General features: G+C 43.1%; 1 protein-coding gene across 2 annotated transcripts in view; it reads right to left on the minus strand.

Moving 5' to 3' along the window:
- Positions 1-7,222, minus strand: part of RHOBTB1 (Rho related BTB domain containing 1) — a 146,038-nt gene that overhangs the window by 138,337 nt on the left and 479 nt on the right. The window lies entirely within an intron of this gene.

Raw genomic sequence — 7,222 nt, forward strand, 5'->3', positions numbered from 1 at the left:
AAAAAAAAAAAAAAAAAAAAAAGAAGTGAACCAGTAGACAGCAGTATACTACAATGACCAAAACAAAGTGACATAACAGAAAGCCAGTGAGATTGGTTGGTTAGGGAAGACCTCTCCATGCCAGTGACACTTAGCTAGGCCATGCAAGGTCTGTGAGAACAGTATTTCAGACAGCAAGAACAGCTAATGCAACCACCCCAAAGGAGATAAACATGTGTTATAATCCATAGCTCTTCTGGAAAATATGAAGGTAGGTCTCAAAATTCACAGTTTTAATAGTTCGGATCTGAAATAGCTGCATGATCTTTTCCTTGTTTTCATTTTCTTGTTTTTAAAAGTCAGATTTCCTAATGTGAGGGAAATATCCTCAGGAAAAAAAAACATAGTACACGTTATTATGCATTAAATTCATTCAATAAATATTTCAGTCCACCATCTTTAAGGCACTGTGGGAGATGCCCTTGAGGTTCTTAGCACAGACCAAATAAAAAATAACTGGCAAACATGTAACCATAACGCGCCTTAAAACAAGCCAGTATTGTTCTGCATCTTAGGTTTACGAACCAAGTAAATTCTAGGCCCAGAAGCTTTAATGTACAGTTTAAAACCCAAAGCTTTTTAGAAAGGCACCAATCATCCAGCTAAATTTGAAATAGATGAGTAAGAGAAAGAAATACATGATGAAAATGGGGCTAAAAATTTCTCAAAATACACTGTACTCTATGGCTTGAAAAATGCTCTAAACAGCCCTGGCTGCTTAATCAATAAGATGTGGATTAGGGATGGTGACATGGTGGTTAAAGTGTTGGATCCCACATGGCTGATTCAGCAGTTCTAGTCCTGGATCCAGTGGCTTGAAAAATACACTGGGTGTGTGTATATATGTATCCTAAATCCAAGCGGTTAATGGAGGAGGAGGAATTATTCTGTTACTATCTCCTTTGGGGATTGATTTCTTACTTTCTCTCTCTCTCTGTGTCTCTCTTTGGTGAACCCACGTGCCCTACAGGGGAAAAATTATAAATAGCTCCCTCATTTTCAGATGCTTCCCTGGACTCAATTTTTTTAAAAAATAAATTTATATTAAGGTTTCTGCCATGGGGCTCGTGTACTCCTGGGAGACAGAGTGCCAGACAGTGAGAGGAAAAATAAAAAATTACCCCCCGCCCGGGGTGGGGGGCATGCCGCAATCCCCTTCCCTTTATTGTCCTGGAATTTGGGGCATATACTCACACATGCCCAGTGTGATTTTCAAGCCACCAGGTCTGGACTAGAACTGCAGTGGGCCATGTGGGAGTCCTGCACCTTAAACATTACATCACCTGCTGCTGGTCCCTTAAATGCAACTCTTCATGAGTATATTAAAGAAATAATATACAAATAAGATGACTATGATGCTGAGCACACAGAATTTTATGCGGTGCCTACTGTAAACCAGGAACTTCACTGAGGACTCTGTGCACGCACACTTTCTTTCGGGTAGGGACTATTATTAGGTCTATTTTTCTGTAGTTTTATTTTCAATTTTCCAGAAGGCATATGTGCTCATCAGAGAGAGAAAGAAAAACAGGGAGGAAGAGAGGGGGAGGCAGCATCCCCCAATGGGGAATGGTCATGCCATAATCCCTTCTTTCCCATTTCTCCATCCTGCTGGGATTTTGAACATGTACTTACTCAGCATGTTTTTCAAGCCACTGGGCCTGAGTTTGAACCCCAGTCAACCACTAGACTGCAGGACCAGCACTATTATTAGTTTCATTTTACAGATGGGAGAAAGTGTGGTTAACAGAAGCAAAAGTGATTGAACTCAGTCACAAAACTAGTTGTAGGAGGCCCCGGGGAACGGAACCTAAACAGTCTGACTCCAGAGCCCCCAAGATGGCTCTATTACCTACATGAAGAAAGCTGGGCTGCTTTGTGACTTTTCTCTAATAAACTAATCACCATTTGCTGTTTAAAAGGCTTTGGGGAACAACAATCATGTGCTAATTAATTTAAACATTAGCCAAAATAAAACCAATAAATGGTGGATCTGCTATTAAGAGAAACACATAAAATTTTAAAAGTTCACTTGACTTAGGATCAGAGTAAATTATTTGGATTATCTATAATATTCTCTCTTAGGAGACATAATAAAGGGTTGAATGCACTGATTTAAAAATTCTCAGTTAAAAGTACACACACTATTTTGCTAACTTGTTTCCATGCTCATTGTGTTTTGATGAGGAAATTTCAACTTAGAGAAGATCTTAAAGCTGTAACCAAATCTAGAAATCAATCCATCATTTTCCTCTTTTATTTTTTTCACTCCCCCAAAATCCACTCATGCTGATTGCTAGGAAATGACTTCCCCCTGAATAATAATAGGGGTAGTTGTAGCATATTATGGTACTTAAGTACTCAAACATTTATTTGAATCGCACACTGCCACATCCTACACAACTTCATTTTATCCTCAAAACAACCCTATTAGTAGTTTCTATTATTATTTCCAGTTGACAGCTTAGGAGATGGGGGTGGCAGAATGTGCCCCCAATGTCAAAGGTCTCCAAGGTTCCTCCACAAAAGAAGAGCTTCTCCCCACCCACAATTCAAGTAAAGTCTGCCCTCTTTCCTGCCCTTTATAGGACAGAGAAAAAAAAAAAGAGAGAGGAAAAGGGAGAAAGTCAGAAATAAGTATTTTCAACAGGGTCTTGCTGTGTCTCAGTCCTCCTGCCTCAGCCTCTCACTAACTAGAACTGTGGGTGTGAGCCACTATGCCTGGTGTGTTCATGCTGGCTCAGGAACTGAACCCAGGCCTTCTGTACAGCTTTCAGCCTCCCAAGTGGCCGTGCTACCTGTGTGCCACCACAGCGGGGTCAGGATTCAGCTAAATCCTACTGCTCGTAAAGATCCAGTTCAAATTCCACTTTTCCAAGTCACCTTTCAGAGTTCCCTGGCCCAGAGTAAGTAATCCAAAGACCCTGCCTCTGTGGTCTACCACTGCAAATGACCTGATGTCCCCAAGAGCTTGGGCAGCCTTAAGCCCCTGCGAGTGATTCTTGGGATGTACCTTTGGCCATTTTCCTCACTAAAGGTGCTTGTTAAAAATGTAGCTGTCTGGGTGCAATCTCAGACCTATTAATTCAGAACTGTGTAGAATGGCTCCAAGCAATCTAGGTTTTTAAAAAGCTTTCCAGATGATTTTTATGCCCTCTAAAGTTTAAGAACTGCTTGTTTATGGGATGTAGTACTCCAGCCAAGATTGCTTTCTAAGTTAGAGAAGAAAGGTTATCATTCTTGTCCTTAAAGATAAGCCATCAACAGTTTGGAGTTCAAAATATCAATCATCTTGTAAATGTATCTTAAATCTATCACACTACTGTTAAGTGATCAGCGCTGTACATTTTCTATTTGGGGCTTCCAAGCATTGAGAGAGAATTGGTACACTAATGATAGGTATTAAAAGGCTGCTTGGTGGGTCATTAAAATAGTAAATGATACACTGAGGTTTTTGGAGGCCAGAAGAAATTTAAAAATACATTCTCCACAGTCGGGTGTTCGGTGGCTATTAGCAAGAATTGTCTGGGCAGCCCAAGGCTCACTGAAACTTTTGAAAGAAGACGTCAGTGTTCAAAGGTCCCTTCCCCTGTTGACTGTGTATCTGCAAGGTTTCTGACCTCTCGATGAAAAGAATGTGGTTTTGGAAGTCAGAAGACTTAGGTTCTATATTTTCAGGTCTATCTATCTTGAGCTTCAGTTTCCTTATGAGGAAAACCATGGTTTGGACCCTTCACTGCTCTGTATCCTCAAGACCCAAGTTTCCATGATCATTCTGAAGTTCAGTGATAAGGTACAGGGTTCGAGTCTGTGCAGTGAGTCTGTTCTTCCTGCCCTTCCGGGCAGTCTCACTGTCTGCATTACTCTACTGGGATCTCCCTTCATAAATGAGGATCTTCTTCTCTAACGGTATAAGATCAATGCAGCTTCACTCTGAGTATCCCAAGCAAGGGACAATATATTGGCCATTCCCACATGTTCTTCATAAGAAGTAGTCATTCAAATATACTTATCAATCAACAATTATTTGCCACCTGTCACCATGCTAGGCCCCTGGAATATGATAATGAAAAAAAAATCCGATGAAAAGAGCTCTAGTCTTAGGCAGTCTGCATTCTGATGGTGTGTGTTAGGTGGGGGATAGTGAATGATGAAGACAAAACTACCACATCTAAACTGTGATATACATCAAATAATTTCAGTGTGTAATCAGTGCTGTGAAGGATCACAAAGGGCTGAGAGAGAGAACAACAGAAGGGTGTTTAGAAAAAGTCTTTTGGAGGAGGTGCAATGTACTTAAACCTAAAGAAAGAAAAGACGATAAAAATGGGAGGGGGCAGCTAGGAGGGTGGAGAAAGGGGCAGGGCAGGGCATGTTCTGGAATTCCGTGGGAGGAACAGCTTATGTGCTTGGCAACTGAAATCCTGGAACAGTTCCTTCCATCTCTGAGAGATAATATAATCCAAACTGGAGAAAGGAAGCCAGAGGCCCAGATGGTTTAAGGGACTTATCCGAGGTCATATGGCCAGTTAATTAATAGGAGAACTTTTGTCAGTCTAAGAAGTGAACTCTTCGTAGTCAGAGATTACAATGCAGCTGGAAGTATCAGCTTCGAAGCTGGGCCTTTTTTTTTTCCTCATAAATTGCTTGTCTTGGGGCACAAGAGGGTCAGGGAGCCTTCAGTTTCCTTTTGGGAAACACAGATGACATTTACCACACTGCCCAGATGGTTTAAGGGACTTATCCGAGGTCATATGGCCAGTTAATTAATAGGAGAACTTTTGTCAGTCTAAGAAGTGAACTCTTCGTAGTCAGAGATTACAATGCAGCTGGAAGTATCAGCTTCGAAGCTGGGCCTTTTTTTTTTCCTCATAAATTGCTTGTCTTGGGGCACAAGAGTGTCAGTGAGCCTCAGTTTCCTTTTGGGAAACACAGATGACATTTACCACACTGGATTGTCACAAGGATTTAATGAGATGATGCGGACCGATGCCTGGCACAACAGAGTGGCCCACTAAACGCAAGCTCATTTACTTTTCATCTAGCTTGCTTTCACTCATACCAAGCTGTTGGAGAGTGGAGACAGAACAAGGCAAAGATTACTGGATAAAAGAGGGGTGATGGCAGAAGGAAAGCTCTGACCTACAAGGCTGGGGTCTATTTAGCATCTCTCTGAGAGATCTGAGTGAAGGGAATGAGAAGAAAAAGCCACTGATAGGGGAAGGGGTCAAGAAAAGACATCCCTCAGCTTCAGGGTTTTGCTCACAGCTTAATCTATTCGTGATGGCTCTAGAGCTGTCTTCACAAAACAGAAAAGAATTGCCTCTATCAATATTTACACATAAAATTAACGTAAGAAACAGGCTTTATTCTGGAACGCCAGTAAACAGAAGAATGACACACTTTATTATTAAAAATATGCTAAGAGAAAAAAATGTTAACAAGTCATTCAATCAACTGGGAACAAATCAGTTATCTGCAGGATACGAAAATGATGACTGCTGTTAAGGATGCTTAAAAACCAAGCCATGATATTGAGAGAATTAATAATTGATCTAAGTCACTATGAAGATTTTGTCTGTGAACAAAACCACAGGTTTCGAACTTCAGCCTTCAAACACCGAGAGGCATAATTCTTAGATTCAAGTGAACAGCTACTAGGTGGTTCCACAAACTGGTATGCCCTCCCCGTAGGCTCACCAAAATGTGAGGGAAGGTTTATGGTTCCGGCGCACATGAGCCAGGGCGGAATATTTCTTAGTTCCAGAAGTTCACGGGGTCCCTTTTCCCCCAACCATAAGGTAAATGCCATTCCATATATAACTTTTTGAAGCGCTGCTTACTTTATGGCTCTCTGCCGATGCTGCCTTATGGGAGAAATTTTATTTCAAAGTTTCAGAGGCTGTGAATTGAACTCATTATTTTACTCCAAACTCATTGTTTAATTGACAGGAAACATGCATCTAAATCATCCGGTAGGCATGGCAGAAGCAGCTTCATAAATTTAACAATGGGTAGATTATTACTATTTAGCATATTTATGGAATTTTAGATTCGGGAGGCCTTTTACAAATTTTTATTAGTTAATCCGTACACTTCCGAGTGGGTCTGACAGGTGGTAAACAATGCTTTGGGTTTTAAATGGCCAGTACTGAAAACTTTCATGGGGAAAAAAATCTACAGCATTCCTCCTTGCTCACAAATGTGCCCAGGGCACGTTTGTGATACCTTTTTCTTCTCACCAGAGACAGAAGCTAGAGGCCCCGGAAGCAGGAGTGCACGCATCTAAAATATGTGCAATAAAACACGAATATCCTGGGCTCTGTCACAGGTCAGGTGGCCACCACCAGGGGACACCTCACCAACAGCGAGGTGGTGTGACAACATTCCTCACATACATATCTCCCCGTAACACAGCACATTAAAAGGTACACGAGGAAACGGTCGGTATTCTTCCAACTATACCTTAGTTTTCAATTCTAGCAATGTCAAGCCCGCTGGACGCAATATTCAATATCATCACCAGCTGTTCTCTTAAAAGGCACGCATGACTATGGAAAAACAGAAGCTAATTCAAACTAAGAGAGTTTACATTTTCTTTTCATTCACAAGTTTAAAACGGCTGCGCTCCTCTGAATCCCACTTCAAACTTTTCAGGAGTCCTCCAGTCCACTTCTCCAGACACCAAAGGTGTTAGAGATCAGGCCAAAGCACGCGTCCAGAAATCAGAGTCTAATTCCTGACCCCAACCTTTTTACAGCCCGGGGCTCTCGGAGCCAATAAACCCAGAAAAACCAATTCCGCATCACCTGAGGGCCGAGCACCCGGAGCGGCAGGTGCGCCTCCTTCCAGAAGACCCCAGGGTGCTGTCCACCGCCGAGGTCCCCCCCTCCGCCCGACACTGACTTTATCCCTCTGATCCCGCCGGCCCCGCTCCGCCCGCAGGCTGTGCGCGCCAGAGAGCACGCGCGGGCGCTGGGGGCGCCGGGCAGGAGGGTGCAGGAGGGGGCAGGAGGGTGCAGGAAACCCCCAAGTGTTCTGGAAGCAGCACGCTCGGGGCCCGGGCCGGGTCCGATCGGCGGCCGGAGGTCAGCCCGAGGTAACCAGGTCCACCCGTCCCGGGGTAGCAGGGATGCTCGGAACGCTCGGGCGGGGAGTTGGTTAAGACCCCCCCCGGACCCCA

The sequence above is a fragment of the Tupaia chinensis genome, unplaced genomic scaffold (genome assembly GCF_000334495.1).
Source record: "Tupaia chinensis unplaced genomic scaffold, TupChi_1.0 Scaffold000199_1, whole genome shotgun sequence".
Lineage (NCBI taxonomy): Eukaryota > Metazoa > Chordata > Mammalia > Scandentia > Tupaiidae > Tupaia > Tupaia belangeri.